Source organism: Taudactylus pleione, unplaced genomic scaffold (assembly GCF_031769625.1).
Source record: "Taudactylus pleione unplaced genomic scaffold, aTauple2 ptg000421l, whole genome shotgun sequence".
In the NCBI taxonomy this organism is placed as follows: domain Eukaryota; kingdom Metazoa; phylum Chordata; class Amphibia; order Anura; family Myobatrachidae; genus Taudactylus; species Taudactylus pleione.
Genome location: NW_028284823.1, coordinates 3,245,990 through 3,268,803, shown reverse-complemented (window position 1 = coordinate 3,268,803; position 22,814 = coordinate 3,245,990).

The following is a 22,814-nucleotide window of genomic DNA, read 5'->3' as shown; positions in this document are numbered from 1 at the left end:
TACATAGTAGTCTGAGCACAGGACACACAGTGACATTGGTGTGAGTGGTGGGTGAATAGGATAGGCTACATAGCAGTCTGTGCACAGGGCACACAGTGACATTGGTGTGAGTGGTGGGTAAATAGGATAGGTTACATAGCAGTCTGTGCACAGGGCACATATTGACATTGGTGTGAGTGGTGGGTGAATAAGATAGGTTACATAGCAGTCTGTGCACAGGGCACACAGTGACATTGGTGTGAGTTGTGGGTGAATAGGATAGGTTACATAGCAGTCTGTGCACAGGGCACACAGTAACATTGGTGTGAGTGGTGAGTGAATAGGATAGGCTACAAAGCAGCCTGTGCACAGGGCACACAGTGACTTTGGTGTGAGTGGTGGATGAATAGGATAGGCTACATAGCAGTCTGTGCACAGGGCACACAGTGACATTGGTGTGAGTGGTGGGTGAATAGGATAGGCTACATAGCAGTCTGTGCACAGGGTACACATTGACATTGGTGTGAGTGGTGGGTGAATAGGATAGGCTACATAGTAATCTGAGCACAGGACACACAGTGACATTGGTGTGAGTGGTGGGTGAATAGGATAGGCTACATAGCAGTTTGTGCACAGGGCACACAGTGACATTGGTGTGAGTGGTGAGTGAATAGGATAGGTTACATAGCAGTCTGTGCACAGGGCACATATTGACATTGGTGTGAGTGGTGGGTGAATAGGATAGGTTACATAGCAGTCTGTGCTCAGGGCACACAGAGACATTGGTGTGAGGGAGTTAGTTGAATAGGATAGGTTACATAGCAATCTGTGCACAGGGCACACAGTGACATTGGTGTGAGTGGTGGGTGAATGGGATAGGCTACATAGCAGTCTGTGCACAGGGCACACAGTGATATTGGTGTGAGTGGTGGGTGAATAGGATAGGCTACATAGCAGTCTGTGCACAGGGCACACAGTGACATTGGAGTGAGTGGTGGATGAATAGGATAGGCTGCAAAGCAGTCTGTGCACAGGGCACACAGTGACATTGGTGTGAGTGGTAGGTGAATAGGATAGATTACATAGCAGTCTGTGCACAGGGCACATAGTAACATTGGTGTGAGTGTTGGGTGAATAGAATAGGCTACATAGCAGTCTGTGCACAGTGCACACAGTGACATTGGTGTGAGTGGTGGATGAATAGGATAGGCTACACAGCAGTCTGTGCACAGGGCACACAGTGACATTGGTGTGAGTGTTGGGTGAATAGGATAGGCTACATAGTAGTCTGAGCACAGGACACACAGTGACATTGGTGTGAGTGGTGGGTGAATAGGATAGGCTACATAGCAGTCTGTGCACAGGGCACACATTGACATTGGTGTGAGTGGTGGGTGAATAGGATAGGCTACATAGCAGTCTGTGCACAGGGCACAGAGTGACATTGGTGTGAGTGGTGGGTGAATAGGATAGGTTACATAGCAGTCTGTGCACAGGGCACACAGTGACATTGGTGTGAGTGGTGGGAGAATAGGATAGGCTACATAGCAGTCTGTGCACAGGGCACACAGTGACATTGGTGTGAGTGATGGGTGAATAGGATATGCTACATAGCAGTCTGTGCACAGGGCACACAGTTACATTGGTGTGAGTGATGAGTGAATAGGATAGGTTACATAGCAGTCTGTGCACAGGGAACACAGTGACATTGGTGTGAGTGGTGGATGAACAGGATAGACTACATAGCAGTCTGTGCACAGGGCACTCAGTGACATTGGTGTGAGTGGTGGGTGAATAGTATAGGCTACAAAGCAACCTGAGCACAGGGCACTCAGTGACATTGGTGTGAGTGGTGGGTGAATAGTGTAAGCTACAAAGCAACCTGTGCACAGGGCACACAGTGACATTGGTGTGAGTGGTGGGTGAATAGTATAAGCTACAAAGCAACCTGTGCACAGGGCACACAGTGACATTGGTGTGAGTGGTGGGTGAATAGTATAGGCTACAAAGCAACCTGTGCGCAGGGCACACAGTGACATTGGTGTGAGTGGTGGATGAATAGGATAGGCTACATAGCAGTCTGTGCACAGGGCACACATTGACATTGGTGTGAGAGGTGGGTGAATAGGATAGGCTACAAAGCAGTCTGTGCACAGGGCACACAGTGATACTGGTGTGAGTGGTGGGTGAATAGGATAGGCTACATAGTAGTCTGTGCACAGGGCACACAGTGACATTGGTGTGAGTGGTGAGTGAATAAGATAGGCTACATAGCAGTCTGTGCATAGGGCACACAGTGACATTGGTGTGAGTGGTAGATGAATAGGATAGATTACATAGTAGTCTGTGCACAGGGCACACAGTGACATTGGTGTGAGTGGTGGGAGATAAGGATAGACTACATAGCAGTCTGTGCACAAGGCACTCAGTGACATTGGTGTGAGTGGTAGGTGAATTGGATAGGTTACATAGCAGTCTGTGCAGAGGGCACACAGTGACATTGGTGTGAGTGGTGGGTGAACAGTATAGGCTACAAAGCAACCTGTGCACAGGTCACACAGTGACATTGGTGTGTGTGGTGGATGAATAGGATAGGCTACATAGCAGTCTGTGCACAGGGCACACAGTGATATTGGTGTGAGTGGTGGGAGAATAGAATAGGCTACATAGCAGTCTGTGCACATGGTACACATTGACATTGGTGTGAGTGGTGGGTGAATAGGATAGGCTACACAGTAGTCTGTGCACAGGGCACACAGTTACATTGGTGTGAGTGGTGGGTGAATAGGATAGGTTACATAGCAGTCTGTGCACAGGGCACACAGTGACATTGGCGTGAGTGGAGGGTGAATAGTATAGGTTACATAGCAGTCTGTGCACAGAGTACACAGTGACATTGGCGTGAGTGGTGGGTGAATAGGATAGGCTACATAGCAGTCTGTGCACAGGGCACACAGTGACATTGGCGTGAGTGGTGGGTGAATAGGATAGGCTACATAGCAGTCTGTGCACAGGGCACACAGTGACATTGGCGTGAGTGGTGGGTGAATAGGATAGGTTACATAGCAGTCTGTGCACAGGGCACACAGTGACATTGGCGTGAGAGGTGGGTGAATAGGATAGGCTACATAGCAGTCTGTGCACAGGGCACACAGTGATATTGTTGTGAGTGGTGGTTGAATAGGATAGGTTACATAGCAGTCTGTGCACAGGGCACACAGTGACATTGGTGTGAGTGATGGGTGAATAGGATAGGTTACATAGCAGTCTGTGCACAGGGCACACAGTGACATTGGTGTGAGTGGTGGTTGAAGAGGATAGGCTACATAGCAGTCTGTGCATAGGGCACACAGTGACATTGGTGTGAGTGATGGGTGAATAAGATAGGTTACATAGCAGTCTGTGCACAGGGCACACAGTGACATTGGTGTGAGTGGTGGGTGAATAGGATAGGTTACATAGCAGTCTGTGCAGCACAGGGCACACAGTGACATTGGTGTGATTGGTGGGAGAATAGGATAGGCTACATAGCAGTCTGTGCACAGGGCACACAGTGACGTTGGTGTGAGTGGTGGGTGAATAGGATAGGCTATATAGCAGTCTGTGCACAGGGCACACAGTGACATTGGTGTGAGTGGTGGGTGAATAGGATAGGCTACATAGCAGTCTGTGCACAGGGCACACAGTGACATTGGTGTGAGTGGTAGGTGAATAGGATAGGTTACATAGCAGTCTGTGCACAGGGCACACAGTGACATTGGTGTGAGTGGTGGGTGAATAGTGTAGGCTACAAAGCAGCCTATGCACAGGACACACAGTGACATTGGTGTGAGTGGTGGATGAATAGGATAGGCTACATAGCAGTCTGTGCACAGGGCACACAGTGACATTGGTGTGAGTGGTGGGTGAATAGGATAGGCTACATAGCAGTCTGTGCACAGGATACACATTGACATTGGTGTGAGTGGTGGGTGAATAGGATAGGCTACATAGTAGTCTGAGCACAGGACACACAGTGACATTGGTGTGAGTGGTGGGTGAATAGGATAGGCTACATAGCAGTCTGTGCACAGGGCACACAGTGACATTGGTGTGAGTGGTGGGTGAATAGGATAGGTTACATAGCAGTCTATGCACAGGGCACATATTGACATTTGTGTGAGTGGTGGGTGAATAGGATAGGTTACATAGCAGTCTGTGCACAGGGCACACTGTGACATTGGTGTGAGTGGTGGGTGAATAGGACAGGTTACATAGCAGTCTGTGCACAGGGCACACAGTGACATTGGTGTGAGTGGTGGGTGAATAGGATAGGCTACATAGCAGTCTGTGCACAGGGCACACAGTGATATTGGTGTGAGTGGTGGGTGAATAGGATAGGCTACATAGTAGTCTGTGCACAGGGCACACAGTGACATTGGTGTGAGTGGTGAGTGAATAGGATAGGCTACATAGCAGTCTGTGCACAGGGCACACAGTGACATTGGTATGATTGATGGGTGAATAGGATAGGCTACATAGCAGTCTGTGCACAGGGCACACAGTGACATTGGTTTGAGTGGTGGATGAATAGGATAGGCTGCAAAGCAGTCTGTGCACAGGGCACACAGTGACATTGGTGTGAGTGGTAGATGAATAGGATAGATTACATAGCAGTCTGTGCACAGGGCTCACAGTGACATTGGTGTGAGTGGTGGGTGAATAGGATAGGCTACATAGCAGTCTGTGCACAGGGCACACAGTGACATTGGTGTGAGTGGTGGGTGAATAGGATAGGCTACATAGCAGTCTGTGCACAGGGCACAGAGTGACATTGGTGTGAGTGGTGGGTGAATAGGATAGGTTACATAGCAGTCTGTGCACAGGGCACACAGTGACATTGGTGTGAGTGGTGGGAGAATAGGATAGGCTACATAGTAGTCTGTGCACAGGGCACACAGTGACATTGGTGTGAGTGGTGAGTGAATAGGATAGGCTACATAGCAGTCTGTGCACAGGGCACATAGTAACATTGGTGTGAGTGTTGGGTGAATAGAATAGGCTACATAGCAGTCTGTGCACAGTGCACACAGTGACATTGGTGTGAGTGGTGGATGAATAGGATAGGCTACATAGCAGTCTGTGCACAGGGCACACAGTGACATTGGTGTGAGTGGTGGGTGAATAGGATAGGCTACATAGTAGTCTGAGCACAGGACACACAGTGACATTGGTGTGAGTGGTGGGTGAATAGGATAGGCTACATAGCAGTCTGTGCACAGGGCACACATTGACATTGGTGTGAGTGGTGGGTGAATAGGATAGGCTACATAGCAGTCTGTGCACAGGGCACAGAGTGACATTGGTGTGAGTGGTGGGTGAATAGGATAGGTTACATAGCAGTCTGTGCACAGGGCACACAGTGACATTGGTGTGAGTGGTGGGAGAATAGGATAGGCTACATAGCAGTCTGTGCACAGGGCACACAGTGACATTGGTGTGAGTGATGGGTGAATAAGATATGCTACATAGCAGTCTGTGCACAGGGCACACAGTGACATTGGTGTGAGTGATGAGTGAATAGGATAGGTTACATAGCAGTCTGTGCACAGGGAACACAGTGACATTGGTGTGAGTGGTGGATGAATAGGATAGACTACATAGCAGTCTGTGCACAGGGCACTCAGTGACATTGGTGTGAGTGGTGGGTGAATAGTATAGGCTACAAAGCAACCTGAGCACAGGGCACTCAGTGACATTGGTGTGAGTGGTGGGTGAATAGTGTAAGCTACAAAGCAACCTGTGCACAGGGCACACAGTGACATTGGTGTGAGTGGTGGGTGAATAGTATAAGCTACAAAGCAACCTGTGCACAGGGCACACAGTGACATTGGTGTGAGTGGTGGGTGAATAGTATAGGCTACAAAGCAACCTGTGCGCAGGGCACACAGTGACATTGGTGTGAGTGGTGGATGAATAGGATAGGCTACATAGCAGTCTGTGCACAGGGCACACATTGACATTGGTGTGAGAGGTGGGTGAATAGGATAGGCTACAAAGCAGTCTGTGCACAGGGCACACAGTGATACTGGTGTGAGTGGTGGGTGAATAGGATAGGCTACAAAGCAGTCTGTGCACAGGGCACACAGTGATACTGGTGTGAGTGGTGGGAGAAAAGGATAGACTACATAGCAGTCTGTGCACAAGGCACTCAGTGACATTGGTGTGAGTGGTAGGTGAATTGGATAGGTTACATAGCAGTCTGTGCAGAGGGCACACAGTGACATTGGTGTGAGTGGTGGGTGAACAGTATAGGCTACAAAGCAACCTGTGCACAGGTCACACAGTGACATTGGTGTGTGTGGTGGATGAATAGGATAGGCTACATAGCAGTCTGTGCACAGGGCACACAGTAATATTGGTGTGAGTGGTGGGAGAATAGGATAGGCTACATAGCAGTCTGTGCACATGGTACACATTGACATTGGTGTGAGTGGTGGGTGAATAGGATAGGCTACACAGTAGTCTGTGCACAGGGCACACAGTTACATTGGTGTGAGTGGTGGGTGAATAGGATAGGTTACATAGCAGTCTGTGCACAGGGCACACAGTGACATTGGCGTGAGTGGAGGGTGAATAGTATAGGTTACATAGCAGTCTGTGCACAGAGCACACAGTGACATTGGCGTGAGTGGTGGGTGAATAGGATAGGCTACATAGCTGTCTGTGCACAGGGCACACAGTGACATTGGCGTGAGTGGTGGGTGAATAGGATAGGCTACATAGCAGTCTGTGCACAGGGCACACAGTGACATTGGCGAGAGTGGTGGGTGAATAGGATAGGTTACATAGCAGTCTGTGCACAGGGCACACAGTGACATTGGCGTGAGAGGTGGTTGAATAGGATAGGCTACATAGCAGTCTGTGCACAGGGCACACAGTGATATTGTTGTGAGTGGTGGTTGAATAGGATAGGATACATAGCAGTCTGTGCACAGGGCACACAGTGACATTGGTGTGAGTGGTGGGTGAATAGGATAGGTTACATAGCAGTCTGTGCACAGGGCACACAGTGACATTGGTGTGAGTGATGGGTGTATAGGATAGGTTACATAGCAGTCTGTGCACAGGGCACACAGTGACATTGGTGTGAGTGGTGGTTGAAGAGGATAGGCTACACAGCAGTCTGTGCATAGGGCACACAGTGACATTGGTGTGAGTGATGGGTGAATAAGATAGGTTACATAGCAGTCTGTGCACAGGGCACAGTGACATTGGTGTGAGTGGTGGGTGAATAGGATAGGTTACATAGCAGTCTGTGCAGCACAGGGCACACAGTGACATTGGTGTGATTGGTGGGAGAATAGGATAGGCTACATAGCAGTCTGTGCACAGGGCACACAGTGACGTTGGTGTGAGTGGTGGGTGAATAGGATAGGCTATATAGCAGTCTGCGCACAGGGCACACAGTGACATTGGTGTGAGTGGTGGGTGAATAGGATAGGCTACATAGCAGTCTGTGCACAGGGCACACAGTGACATTGGTGTGAGTGGTAGGTGAATAGGATAGGTTACATAGCAGTCTGTGCACAGGGCACACAGTGACATTGGTGTGAGTGGTGGGTGAATAGTGTGGGCTACAAAGCAGCCTATGCACAGGACACACAGTGACATTGGTGTGAGTGGTGGATGAATAGGATAGGCTACATAGCAGTCTGTGCACAGGGCACACAGTGACATTGGTGTGAGTGGTGGGTGAATAGGATAGGCTACATAGCAGTCCGTGCACAGGGTACACATTGACATTGGTGTGAGTGGTGGATGAATAGGATAGGCTACATAGTAGTCTGAGCAGAGGACACACAGTGACATTGGTGTGAGTGGTGGGTGAATAGGATAGGCTACATAGCAGTCTGTGCACAGGGCACACAGTGACATTGGTGTGAGTGGTGGGTGAATAGGATAGGTTACATAGCAGTCTATGCACAGGGCACATATTGACATTTGTGTGAGTGGTGGGTGAATAGGATACGTTACATAGCAGTCTGTGCACAGGGCACACAGTGACATTGGTGTGAGTGGTGGGTGAATAGGACAGGTTACATAGCAGTCTGTGCACAGGGCACACAGTGACATTGGTGTGAGTGGTGGGTGAATAGGATAGGCTACATAGCAGTCTGTGCACAGGGCACACCGTGATATTGGTGTGAGTGGTGGGTGAATAGGATAGGCTACATAGTAGTCTGTGCACAGGGCACACAGTGACATTGGTGTGAGTGGTGGGTGAACAGTATAGGCTTCAAAGCAACCTGTGCACAGGTCACACAGTGACATTGGTGTGTGTGGTGGATGAATAGGATAGGCTACATAGCAGTCTGTGCACAGGGCACACAGTGATATTGGTGTGAGTGGTGGGAGAATAGGAATGGCTACATAGCAGTCTGTGCACATGGTACACATTGACATTGGTGTGAGTGGTGGGTGAATAGGATAGGCTACACAGTAGTCTGTGCACAGGGCACACAGTTACATTGGTGTGAGTGGTGGGTGAATAGGATAGGTTACATAGCAGTCTGTGCACAGGGCACACAGTGACATTGGCGTGAGTGGAGGGTGAATAGTATAGGTTACATAGCAGTCTGTGCACAGAGCACACAGTGACATTGGCGTGAGTGGTGGGTGAATAGGATAGGCTACATAGCTGTCTGTGCACAGGGCACACAGTGACATTGGCGTGAGTGGTGGGTGAATAGGATAGGCTACATAGCAGTCTGTGCACAGGGCACACAGTGACATTGGCGAGAGTGGTGGGTGAATAGGATAGGTTACATAGCAGTCTGTGCACAGGGCACACAGTGACATTGGCGTGAGAGGTGGGTGAATAGGATAGGCTACATAGCAGTCTGTGCACAGGGCACACAGTGATATTGTTGTGAGTGGTGGTTGAATAGGATAGGATACATAGCAGTCTGTGCACAGGGTTCACAGTGACATTGGTGTGAGTGGTGGGTGAATAGGATAGGTTACATAGTAGTCTGTGCACAGGGCACACAGTGACATTGGTGTGAGTGATGGGTGAATAGGATAGGTTACATAGCAGTCTGTGCACAGGGCACACAGTGACATTGGTGTGAGTGGTGGTTGAAGAGGATAGGCTACATAGCAGTCTGTGCATAGGGCACACAGTGACATTGGTGTGAGTGATGGGTGAATAAGATAGGTTACATAGCAGTCTGTGCACAGGGCACAGTGACATTGGTGTGAGTGGTGGGTGAATAGGATAGGTTACATAGCAGTCTGTGCAGCACAGGGCACACAGTGACATTGGTGTGATTGGTGGGAGAATAGGATAGGCTACATAGCAGTCTGTGCACAGGGCACACAGTGACGTTGGTGTGAGTGGTGGGTGAATAGGATAGGCTATATAGCAGTCTGTGCACAGGGCACACAGTGACATTGGTGTGAGTGGTGGGTGAATAGGATAGGCTACATAGCAGTCTGTGCACAGGGCACACAGTGACATTGGTGTGAGTGGTAGGTGAATAGGATAGGTTACATAGCAGTCTGTGCACAGGGCACACAGTGACATTGGTGTGAGTGGTGGGTGAATAGTGTAGGCTACAAAGCAGCCTATGCACAGGACACACAGTGACATTGGTGTGAGTGGTGGATGAATAGGATAGGCTACATAGCAGTCTGTGCACAGGGCACACAGTGACATTGGTGTGAGTGGTGGGTGAATAGGATAGGCTACATAGCAGTCTGTGCACAGGGTACACATTGACATTGGTGTGAGTGGTGGATGAATAGGATAGGCTACATAGTAGTCTGAGCAGAGGACACACAGTGACATTGGTGTGAGTGGTGGGTGAATAGGATAGGCTACATAGCAGTCTGTGCACAGGGCACACAGTGACATTGGTGTGAGTGGTGGGTGAATAGGATAGGTTACATAGCAGTCTATGCACAGGGCACATATTGACATTTGTGTGAGTGGTGGGTGAATAGGATAGGTTACATAGCAGTCTGTGCACAGGGCACACAGTGACATTGGTGTGAGTGGTGGGTGAATAGGACAGGTTACATAGCAGTCTGTGCACAGGGCACACAGTGACATTGGTGTGAGTGGTGGGTGAATAGGATAGGCTACATAGCAGTCTGTGCACAGGGCACACCGTGATATTGGTGTGAGTGGTGGGTGAATAGGATAGGCTACATAGTAGTCTGTGCACAGGGCACACAGTGACATTGGTGTGAGTGGTGAGTGAATAGGATAGGCTACATAGCAGTCTGTGCACAGGGCACACAGTGACATTGGTATGATTGATGGGTGAATACGATAGGCTACATAGCAGTCTGTGCACAGGGCACACAGTGACATTGGTTTGAGTGGTGGATGAATAGGATAGGCTGCAAAGCAGTCTGTGCACAGGGCACACAGTGACATTGGTGTGAGTGGTAGATGAATAGGATAGATTACATAGCAGTCTGTGCACAGGGCACACAGTGACATTGGTGTGAGTGGTGGGTGAATAGGGTAGGCTACATAGCAGTCTGTGCACAGGGCACACAGTGACATTGGTGTGAGTGGTGGATGAATAGGATAGGCTACATAGCAGTCTGTGCACAGGGCACACAGTAACATTGGTGTGAGTGGTGGGTGAATAGGATAGGCTACATAGCAGTCTGTGCACAGGGCACACAGTGACATTGGTGTGATTGGTGGGTGAATAGGATAGGCTACATAGTAGTCTGAGCACAGGACACACAGTGACATTGGTGTGAGTGGTGGGTGAATAGGATAGGCTACAGAGCAGTCTGTGCACAGGGCACACATTGACATTGGTGTGAGTGGTGGGTGAATAGGATAGGCTACATAGCAGTCTGTGCACAGTGCACAGAGTGACATTGGTGTGAGTGGTGGGAGAATAGGATAGGCTACATAGCAGTCTAAGCACAGGGCACACATTGACATTGGTGTGAGTGATGGGTGAATACGATATGCTACATAGCAGTCTGTGCACAGGGCACACAGTGACATTGGTATGAGTGATGAGTGAATAGGATAGGTTACATAGCAGTCTGTGCAGCACAGGGCACACAGTGACATTGGTGTGATTGGTGGGAGAATAGGATAGGCTACATAGCAGTCTGTGCACAGGGCACACAGTGACGTTGGTGTGAGTGGTGGGTGAATAGGATAGGCTATATAGCAGTCTGTGCACAGGGCACACAGTGACATTGGTGTGAGTGGTGGGTGAATAGGATAGGCTACATAGCAGTCTGTGCACAGGGCACACAGTGACATTGGTGTGAGTGGTAGGTGAATAGGATAGGTAACATAGCAGTCTGGGCACAGGGCACACAGTGACATTGGTGTGAGTGGTGGGTGATTAGTGTAGGCTACAAAGCAGCCTGTGCACAGTGCACACAGTGACATTGGTGTGAGTGGTGGATGAATAGTATAGGCTACATAGCAGTCTGGGCACAGGGCACACAGTGACATTGGTGTGAGTGGTGGGTGAATAGGATAGGCTACATAGCAGTTTGTGCACAGGGTACACATTGACATTGGTGTGAGTGGTGGGTGAATAGGATAGGCTACATAGTAGTCTGAGCACAGGACACACAGTGACATTGGTGTGAGTGGTGGGTGAATAGGATAGGTTACATAGCAGTCTGTGCACAGGGCACACAGTGACATTGGTGTGAGTGGTGGGTGAATAGGATAGGTTACATAGCAGTCTATGCACAGGGCACATATTGACATTGGTGTGAGTGGTGGGTGAATAGGATAGGTTACATAGCAGTCTGTGCACAGGGCACACAGTGACATTGGTGTGAGTGGTGGGTGAATAGGATAGGTTACATAGCAGTCTGTGCACAGGGCACACAGTGACATTGGTGTGAGTGGTGGGTGAATAGGATAGGCTACATAGCAGTCTGTGCACAGGGCATACAGTGATATTGGTGTGAGTGGTGGGTGAATAGGATAGGCTACATAGTAGTCTGTGCACAGGGCACACAGTTACATTGGTGTGAGTGGTGAGTGAATAGGATAGGCTACATAGCAGTCTGTGCATAGGGCACACAGTGACATTGGTATGATTGATGGGTGAATAGGATAGGCTACATAGCAGTCTGTGCACAGGGCACACAGTGACATTGGTGTGAGTGGTGGGTGAATAGGATAGGCTGCAAAGCAGTCTGTGCACAGGGCACACAGTGACATTGGTGTGAGTGGTAGGTGAATAGAATAGATTACATAGCAGTCTGTGCACAGGGCACACAGTGACATTGGTGTGAGTGGTGGGTGAATAGGATAGGTTACATAGCAGTCTGTGCACAGGGCACACAGTGACATTGGTGTGAGTGGTGGGTGAATAGGATAGGTTACATAGCAGTCTGTGCACAGGGCACACAGTGACATTGGTGTGAGTGGTGGGTGAATAGGATAGGCTACAGAGCAGTCTGTGCACAGGGCACACAGTGATATTGGTGTGAGTGGTAGGTGAATAGGATAGATTACATAGCAGTCTGTGCACAGGGCACACAGTGACATTGGTGTGAGTGGTGGGTGAATAGGATAGGCTTCATAGCAGTCTGTGCACAGGGCACACAGTGGCATTGGTGTGAGTGGTGGATGAATAGGATAGGCTACATAGCAGTCTGTGCACAGGGCACACAGTGACATTGGTGTGAGTGGTGGGTGAATAGGATAGGCTACATAGCAGTCTGTGCACAGGGCACACATTGACATTGGTGTGAGTGGTGGGTGAATAGGATAGGCTACATAGTAGTCTGAGCACAGGAAACACAGTGACATTGGTGTGAGTGGTGGGTGAATAGGATAGGCTACATAGCAGTCTGTGCACAGGGCACACATTGACATTGGTGCGAGTGGTGGGTGAATAGGATAGGCTACATAGCAGTCTGTGCACAGGACACAGAGTGACATTGGTGTGAGTGGTGGGAGAATAGGATAGGCTACATAGCAGTCTAAGCACAGGGCACACAGTGACATTGGTGTGATGGGTGAATAGGATATGCAACATAGCAGTCTGTGCACAGGGCACACAGTGACATTGGTGTGAGTGATGAGTGAATAGGATAGGTTACATAGCAGTCTGTGCACAGGGCACACAGTGACATTGGTGTGAGTGGTGGGTGAATAGTATAGGCTACAAAGCAACCTGTGCACAGGGCACTCAGTGACATTGGTGTGAGTGGTGGGTGAATAGTATAGGCTACAAAGCAACCTGTGCACAGGGCACACAGTGACATTGGTGTGAGTGGTGGATGAATAGGATAGGCTAGATAGCAGTCTGTGCACAGGGCACACAGTGACATTGGTGTGAGTGGTGGGTGAATAGGATAGGCTACAAAGCAGTCTGTGCACAGGGCACACAATGATACTGGTGTGAGTGGTGGGTGAATAGGATAGGCTACAAAGCAGTCTGTGCACAGGGCACACAGTGATACTGGTGTGAGTGGTGGGTGAATAGGATAGGCTACAAACAACCTGTGCACAGGGCACACAGTGACATTGGTGTGAGTGGTGGATGAATAGGATAGGCTACATAGCAGTCTGTGCACAGGGCACACAGTGACATTGGTGTGAGTGGTGGGTGAATAGGATAGGCTACAAAGCAGTCTGTGCACAGGGCACACAGTGATACTGGTGTGAGTGGTGGGTGAATAGGATAGGCTACATAGTAGTCTGTGCACAGGGCACACAGTGACATTGGTGTGAGTGGTGGGTGAATAGGATAGGTTACATAGCAGTCTGTGCACAGGGCACACAGTGACATTGGCGTGAGTGGTGGGTGAATAGGATAGGCTACATAGCAGTCTGTGCACAGGGCACACAGTGACATTGGCGTGAGTGGTGGGTGAATAGGATAGGCTACATAGCAGTCTGTGCACAGGGCACACAGTGACATTGGTGTGAGTGGTGGGTGAATAGGATAGGTTACATAGCAGTCTGTGCACAGGGCACACAGTGACATTGGTGTGAGTGGTGGGTGAATAGGATAGGTTACATAGCAGTCTGTGCATAGGGCACACAGTGACATTGGTGTGAGTGATGGGTGAATAGGATAGGTTACATAGCAGTCTGTGCACAGGGCACACAGTGACATTGGTGTGAGTGGTGGGTGAATAGGATAGGTTACATAGCAGTCTGTGCTGCACAGGGCACACAGTGACATTGGTGTAATTGGTGGGAGAATAGGATAGGCTACATAGCAGTCTGTGCACAGGGCACACAGTGACGTTGGTGTGAGTGGTGGGTGAATAGGATAGGCTATATAGCAGTCTGTGCACAGGGCACACAGTGACATTGGTGTGAGTGGTGGGTGAATAGGATAGGCTACATAGTAGTCTGTGCACAGGGCACACAGTGACATTGGTGTGATTGGTGGGTGAATAGGATAGGCTACATTGCAGTCTGTGCATAGGGCACACAGTGACATTGGTGTGAGTGGTGGGTGAATAGGATAGGCTACATAGCAGTCTATATAGCAGTCTGTGCACAGGGCACACAGTGACATTGGTGTGAGTGGTGGGTGAAAAGGATAGGCTACATAGCAGGCTACATAGCAGTCTGTGCACAGGGCACACAGTGACATTGGTGTGATTGGTGGGTGAATAGGATAGGCTACATTGCAGTCTGTGCATAGGGCACACAGTGACATTGGTGTGAGTGGTGGGTGAATAGGATAGGCTACATAGCAGTCTGTGCACAGGGCACACAGTGACATTGGTGTGAGTGGTGAGTGAATACGATAGGTTACATAGCAGTCTGTGCACAGGGCACATATTGACATTGGTGTGAGTGGTGGGTGAATAGCATAGGTTACATAGCAGTCTGTGCACAGGGCACACAGTGACATTGGTGTGAGGGAGTTAGTTGAAAAGGATAGGTTACATAGCAGTCTGTGCACAGGGCACACAGTAACATTGGTGTGAGTGGTGGGTGAATAGGATAGGATACATAGTAGTCTGTGCACAGGGCACACAGTGACATTGGTGTGAGAGGTCAGTGAATAGGATAGGCTACAAAGCAGCCTGTGCACAGGGCACACAGTGACATTGGTGTGAGAGGTAGATGAATAGGATAGGCTACATAGCAGTCTGTGCACAGGGCACACAGTGACATTGGTGTGAGTGGTGGGTGAACAGGATAGGCTACATAGCAGTCTGTGCACAGGGTACACATTGACATTGGTGTGAGTGGTGGGTGAAGAGGATAGGCTACATAGTAGTCTGAGCACAGGACACACAGTGACATTGGTGTGAGTGGTGGGTGAATAGGATAGGCTACATAGCAGTCTGTGCACAGGGCACACAGTGACAATGGTGTGAGTGGTGAGTGAATAGGATAGGTTACATAGCAGTCTGTGCACAGGGCACACAGTGACAATGGTGTGAGGGAGTTAGTTGAATAGGATAGGTTACATAGCAGTCTGTGCACAGGGCACACAGTGACATTGGTGTGAGTGGTGGGTGAATAGGATAGGCTACATAGCAGTCTGTGCACAGGGCACACAGTTATATTGGTGTGAGTGGTGGGTGAATAGAATAGGCTACATAGTAGTCTGTGCACAGGGCACACAGTGACATTGGTGTGAGTGGTGAGTGAATAGGATAGGCTACATAGCAGTCTGTGCATAGGGCACACAGTGACATTGGTATGAGTGATGGGTGAATAGGATAGGCTACATAGCAGTCTGTGCACAGGGCACACAGTGACATTGGTGTGAGTGGTGGATGAATAGGATAGGCTGCAAAGCAGTCTGTGCACAGGGCACACAGTGACATTGGTGTGAGTGGTAGGTGAATAGGATAGATTACATAGCAGTCTGTGCACGGGGCACACAGTAACATTGGTGTGAGTGTTGGGTGAATAGAATAGGCTACATAGCAGTCTGTGCACAGTGCACACAGTGACATTGGTGTGAGTGGTGGATGAATAGGATAGGCTACATAGCAGTCTGTGCACAGGGCACACAGTGACATTGGTGTGAGTGGTGGGTGAATAGGATAGGCTACATAGCAGTCTGTGCACAGTGCAAACAGTGACATTGGTGTGAGTGGTGGGTGAATAGGATAGGTTACATAGCTGTCTGTGCACAGGGCACACAGTGACATTGGTGTGAGTGGTGGGTGAATAGGATAGGCTACATAGCAGTCTGTGCACTGGGCACACAGTGACATTGGTGTGAGTGGTGAGTGAATAGGATAGGTTACATAGCAGTCTGTGCACAGGGCACATATTGACATTGGTGTGAGTGGTGGGTGAATAGGATAGGTTACATAGCAGTCTGTGCACAAGGCACACAGTGACATTGGTGTCAGTGGTGGGTGAATAAGATAGGTTACATAGCAGTCTGTGCACAGGGCACACAGTAACATTGGTGTGAGTGGTGGGTGAATAGGATAGGCTACATAGCAGTCTGTGCACAGGGCACACAGTGACATTGGTGTGAGTGGTGGGTGAATAGGATAGGTTACATAGTAGTCTGTGCACAGGGCACACAGTGACATTGGTGGGAGTGGTGAGTGAATAGGATAGGCTACAAAGCAGCCTGTGCACAGGGCACACAGTGACATTGGTGTGAGTGGTGGATGAATAGGATAGGCTACATAGCAGTCTGTGCACAGGGCACACAGTGACATTGGTGTGAGTGGTGGGTGAATAGGATAGGCTACATAGCAGTCTGTGCACAGGGTACACATTGACATTGGTGTGAGTGGTGGGTGAATAGGATAGGCTACATAGTAGTCTGAGCACAGGACACACAGTGACATTGGTGTGAGTGGTGGGTGAATAGGATAGGCTACATAGCAGTCTGTGCACAGGGCACACAGTGACATTGGTGTGAGTGGTGGGTGAATAGGATAGGTTACATAGCTGTCTGTGCACAGGGCACACAGTGACATTGGTGTGAGTGGTGGGTGAATAGGATAGGTTACATAGCAGTCTGTGCACAGGGCACACAGTAACATTGGTGTGAGAGGTGGGTGAATATGATAGGCTACATAGCAGTCTGTGCACAGGGCACACAGTGACATTGGTTTGAGTGGTGGGTGAATAGGATAGGTTACATAGTAGTCTGTGCACAGGGCACACAGTGACATTGGTGTGAGTGGTGAGTGAATAGGATAGGCTACAAAGCAGCCTGTGCACAGGGCACACAGTGACATTGGTGTGAGTGGTGGATGAATAGGATAGGCTACATAGCAGTCTGTGCACAGGGCACACAGTGACATTGGTGTGAGTGGTGGGTGAATAGGATAGGCTACATAGCAGTCTGTGCACAGGGTACACATTGACATTGGTGTGAGTGGTGGATGAATAGGATAGGCTACATAGTAGTCTGAGCAGAGGACACACAGTGACATTGGTGTGAGTGGTGGGTGAATAGGATAGGCTACATAGCAGTCTGTGCACAGGGCACAGAGTGACATTGGTGTGAGTGGTGGGTGAATAGTGTAGGCTACAAAGCAGCCTATGCACAGGACACACAGTGACATTGGTGTGAGTGGTGGATGAATAGGATAGGCTACATAGCAGTCTGTGCACAGGGCACACAGTGACATTGGTGTGAGTGGTGGGTGAATAGGATAGGCTACATAGCAGTCTGTGCACAGGGTACACCTTGACATTGGTGTGAGTGGTGGATGAATAGGATAGGCTACATAGTAGTCTGAGCAGAGAACACACAGTGACATTGGTGTGAGTGGTGGGTGAATAGGATAGGCTACATAGCAGTCTGTGCACAGGGCACACAGTGACATTGGTGTGAGTGGTGGGTGAATAGGATAGGTTACATAGCAGTCTATGCACAGGGCACATATTGACATTGGTGTGAGTGGTGGGTGAATAGGATAGGTTACATAGCAGTCTGTGCACAGGGCACACAGTGACATTGGTGTGAGTGGTGGGTGAATAGGACAGGTTACATAGCAGTCTGTGCACAGGGCACACAGTGACATTGGTGTGAGTGGTGGGTGAATAGGATAGGCTACATAGCAGTCTGTGCACAGGGCACACCGTGATATTGGTGTGAGTGGTGGGTGAATAGGATAGGCTACATAGTAGTCTGTGCACAGGGCACACAGTGACATTGGTGTGAGTGGTGAGTGAATAGGATAGGCTACATAGCAGTCTGTGCACAGGGCACACAGTGACATTGGTATGATTGATGGGTGAATAGGATAGGCTACATAGCAGTCTGTGCACAGGGCACACAGTGACATTGGTTGGTTTGAGTGGTGGATGAATAGGATAGGCTGCAAAGCAGTCTGTGCACAGGGCACACAGTGACATTGGTGTGAGTGGTAGATGAATAGGATAGATTACATAGCAGTCTGTGCACAGGGCACACAGTGACATTGGTGTGAGTGGTGGGTGAATAGGATAGGCTACATAGCAGTCTGTGCACAGGGCACACAGTGACATTGGTGTGAGTGGTGGATGAATAGGATAGGCTACATAGCAGTCTGTGCACAGGGCACACAGTAACATTGGTGTGAGTGGTGGGTGAATAGGATAGGCTACATAGCAGTCTGTGCACAGGGCACACAGTGACATTGGTGTGATTGGTGGGTGAATAGGATAGGCTACATAGTAGTCTGAGCACAGGACACACAGTGACATTGGTGTGAGTGGTGGGTGAATAGGATAGGCTACAGAGCAGTCTGTGCACAGGGCACACATTGACATTGGTGTGAGTGGTGGGTGAATAGGATAGGCTACATAGCAGTCTGTGCACAGTGCACAGAGTGACATTGGTGTGAGTGGTGGGAGAATAGGATAGGCTACATAGCAGTCTAAGCACAGGGCACACATTGACATTGGTGTGAGTGATGGGTGAATACGATATGCTACATAGCAGTCTGTGCACAGGGCACACAGTGACATTGGTGTGAGTGATGAGTGAATAGGATAGGTTACATAGCAGTCTGTGCAGCACAGGGCACACAGTGACATTGGTGTGATTGGTGGGAGAATAGGATAGGCTACATAGCAGTCTGTGCACAGGGCACACAGTGACGTTGGTGTGAGTGGTGGGTGAATAGGATAGGCTATATAGCAGTCTGTGCACAGGGCACACAGTGACATTGGTGTGAGTGGTGGGTGAATAGGATAGGCTACATAGCAGTCTGTGCACAGGGAACACAGTGACATTGGTGTGAGTGGTAGGTGAATAGGATAGGTAACATAGCAGTCTGGGCACAGGGCACACAGTGACATTGGTGTGAGTGGTGGGTGATTAGTGTAGGCTACAAAGCAGCCTGTGCACAGGGCACACAGTGACATTGGTGTGAGTGGTGGATGAATAGTATAGGCTACATAGCAGTCTGGGCACAGGGCACACAGTGACATTGGTGTGAGTGGTGGGTGAATAGGATAGGCTACATAGCAGTTTGTGCACAGGGTACACATTGACATTGGTGTGAGTGGTGGGTGAATAGGATAGGCTACATAGTAGTCTGAGCACAGGACACACAGTGACATTGGTGTGAGTGGTGGGTGAATAGGATAGGTTACATAGCAGTCTGTGCACAGGGCACACAGTGACATTGGTGTGAGTGGTGGGTGAATAGGATAGGTTACATAGCAGTCTATGCACAGGGCACATATTGACATTGGTGTGAGTGGTGGGTGAATAGGATAGGTTACATAGCAGTCTGTGCACAGGGCACACAGTGACATTGGTGTGAGTGGTGGGTGAATAGGATAGGTTACATAGCAGTCTGTGCACAGGGCACACAGTGACATTGGTGTGAGTGGTGGGTGAATAGGATAGGCTACATAGCAGTCTGTGCACAGGGCATACAGTGATATTGGTGTGAGTGGTGGGTGAATAGGATAGGCTACATAGTAGTCTGTGCACAGGGCACACAGTTACATTGGTGTGAGTGGTGAGTGAATAGGATAGGCTACATAGCAGTCTGTGCATAGGGCACACAGTGACATTGGTATGATTGATGGGTGAATAGGATAGGCTACATAGCAGTCTGTGCACAGGGCACACAGTGACATTGGTGTGAGTGGTGGGTGAATAGGATAGGCTGCAAAGCAGTCTGTGCACAGGGCACACAGTGACATTGGTGTGAGTGGTAGGTGAATAGAATAGATTACATAGCAGTCTGTGCACAGGGCACACAGTGACATTGGTGTGAGTGGTGGGTGAATAGGATAGGTTACATACCAGTCTGTGCACAGGGCACACAGTGACATTGGTGTGAGTGGTGGGTGAATAGGATAGGTTACATAGCAGTCTGTGCACAGGGCACACAGTGACATTGGTGTGAGTGGTGGGTGAATAGGATAGGCTACATAGCAGTCTGTGCACAGGGCACACAGTGATATTGGTGTGAGTGGTAGGTGAATAGGATAGATTACATAGCAGTCTGTGCACAGGGCACACAGTGACATTGGTGTGAGTGGTGGGTGAATAGGATAGGCTACATAGCAGTCTGTGCACAGGGCACACAGTGGCATTGGTGTGAGTGGTGGATGAATAGGATAGGCTACATAGCAGTCTGTGCACAGGGCACACAGTGACATTGGTGTGAGTGGTGGGTGAATAGGATAGGCTACATAGCAGTCTGTGCACAGGGCACACATTGACATTGGTGTGAGTGGTGGGTGAATAGGATAGGCTACATAGTAGTCTGAGCACAGGAAACACAGTGACATTGGTGTGAGTGGTGGGTGAATAGGATAGGCTACATAGCAGTCTGTGCACAGGGCACACATTGACATTGGTGCGAGTGGTTGGTGAATAGGATAGGCTACATAGCAGTCTGTGCACAAGACACAGAGTGACATTGGTGTGAGTGGTGGGAGAATAGGATAGGCTACATAGCAGTCTAAGCACAGGGCACACAGTGACATTGGTGTGAGTGATGGGTGAATAGGATATGCTACATAGCAGTCTGTGCACAGGGCACACAGTGACATTGGTGTGAGTGATGAGTGAATAGGATAGGTTACATAGCAGTCTGTGCACAGGGCACACAGTGACATTGGTGTGAGTGGTGGGTGAATAGTATAGGCTACAAAGCAACCTGTGCACAGGGCACTCAGTGACATTGGTGTGAGTGGTGGGTGAATAGTATAGGCTACAAAGCAACCTGTGCACAGGGCACACAGTGACATTGGTGTGAGTGGTGGATGAATAGGATAGGCTACATAGCAGTCTGTGCACAGGGCACACAGTGACATTGGTGTGAGTGGTGGGTGAATAGGATAGGCTACAAAGCAGTCTGTGCACAGGGCACACAATGATACTGGTGTGAGTGGTGGGTGAATAGGATAGGCTACAAAGCAGTCTGTGCACAGGGCACACAGTGATACTGGTGTGAGTGGTGGGTGAATAGGATAGGCTACAAACAACCTGTGCACAGGGCACACAGTGACATTGGTGTGAGTGGTGGATGAATAGGATAGGCTACATAGCAGTCTGTGCACAGGGCACACAGTGACATTGGTGTGAGTGGTGGGTGAATAGGATAGGCTACAAAGCAGTCTGTGCACAGGGCACACAGTGATACTGGTGTGATTGGTGGGTGAATAGGATAGGCTACATAGTAGTCTGTGCACAGGGCACACAGTGACATTGGCGAGAGTGGTGGGAGAATAGGATAGGTTACATAGCAGTCTGTGCACAGGGCACACAGTGACATTGGCGTGAGTGGTGGGTGAATAGGATAGGCTACATAGCAGTCTGTGCACAGGGCACACAGTGACATTGGCGTGAGTGGTGGGTGAATAGGATAGGCTACATAGCAGTCTGTGCACAGGGCACACAGTGACATTGGTGTGAGTGGTGGGTGAATAGGATAGGTTACATAGCAGTCTGTGCACAGGGCACACAGTGACATTGGTGTGAGTGGTGGGTGAATAGGATAGGTTACATAGCAGTCTGTGCATAGGGCACACAGTGACATTGGTGTGAGTGATGGGTGAATAGGATAGGTTACATAGCAGTCTGTGCACAGGGCACACAGTGACATTGGTGTGAGTGGTGGGTGAATAGGATAGGTTACATAGCAGTCTGTGCTGCACAGGGCACACAGTGACATTGGTGTAATTGGTGGGAGAATAGGATAGGCTACATAGCAGTCTGTGCACAGGGCACACAGTGACGTTGGTGTGAGTGGTGGGTGAATAGGATAGGCTATATAGCAGTCTGTGCACAGGGCACACAGTGACATTGGTGTGAGTGGTGGGTGAATAGGATAGGCTACATAGTAGTCTGTGCACAGGGCACACAGTGACATTGGTGTGATTGGTGGGTGAATAGGATAGGCTACATTGCAGTCTGTGCATAGGGCACACAGTGACATTGGTGTGAGTGGTGGGTGAATAGGATAGGCTACATAGCAGTCTATATAGCAGTCTGTGCACAGGGCACACAGTGACATTGGTGTGATTGGTGGGTGAATAGGATAGGCTACATTGCAGTCTGTACATAGGGCACACAGTGACATTGGTGTGAGTGGTGGGTGAATAGGATAGGCTACATAGCAGTCTGTGCACAGGGCACACAGTGACATTGGTGTGAGTGGTGAGTGAATACGATAGGTTACATAGCAGTCTGTGCACAGGGCACATATTGACATTGGTGTGAGTGGTGGGTGAATAGCATAGGTTACATAGCAGTCTGTGCACAGGGCACACAGTGACATTGGTGTGAGGGAGTTAGTTGAAAAGGATAGGTTACATAGCAGTCTGTGCACAGGGCACACAGTAACATTGGTGTGAGTGGTGGGTGAATAGGATAGGTTACATAGTAGTCTGTGCACAGGGCACACAGTGACATTGGTGTGAGAGGTCA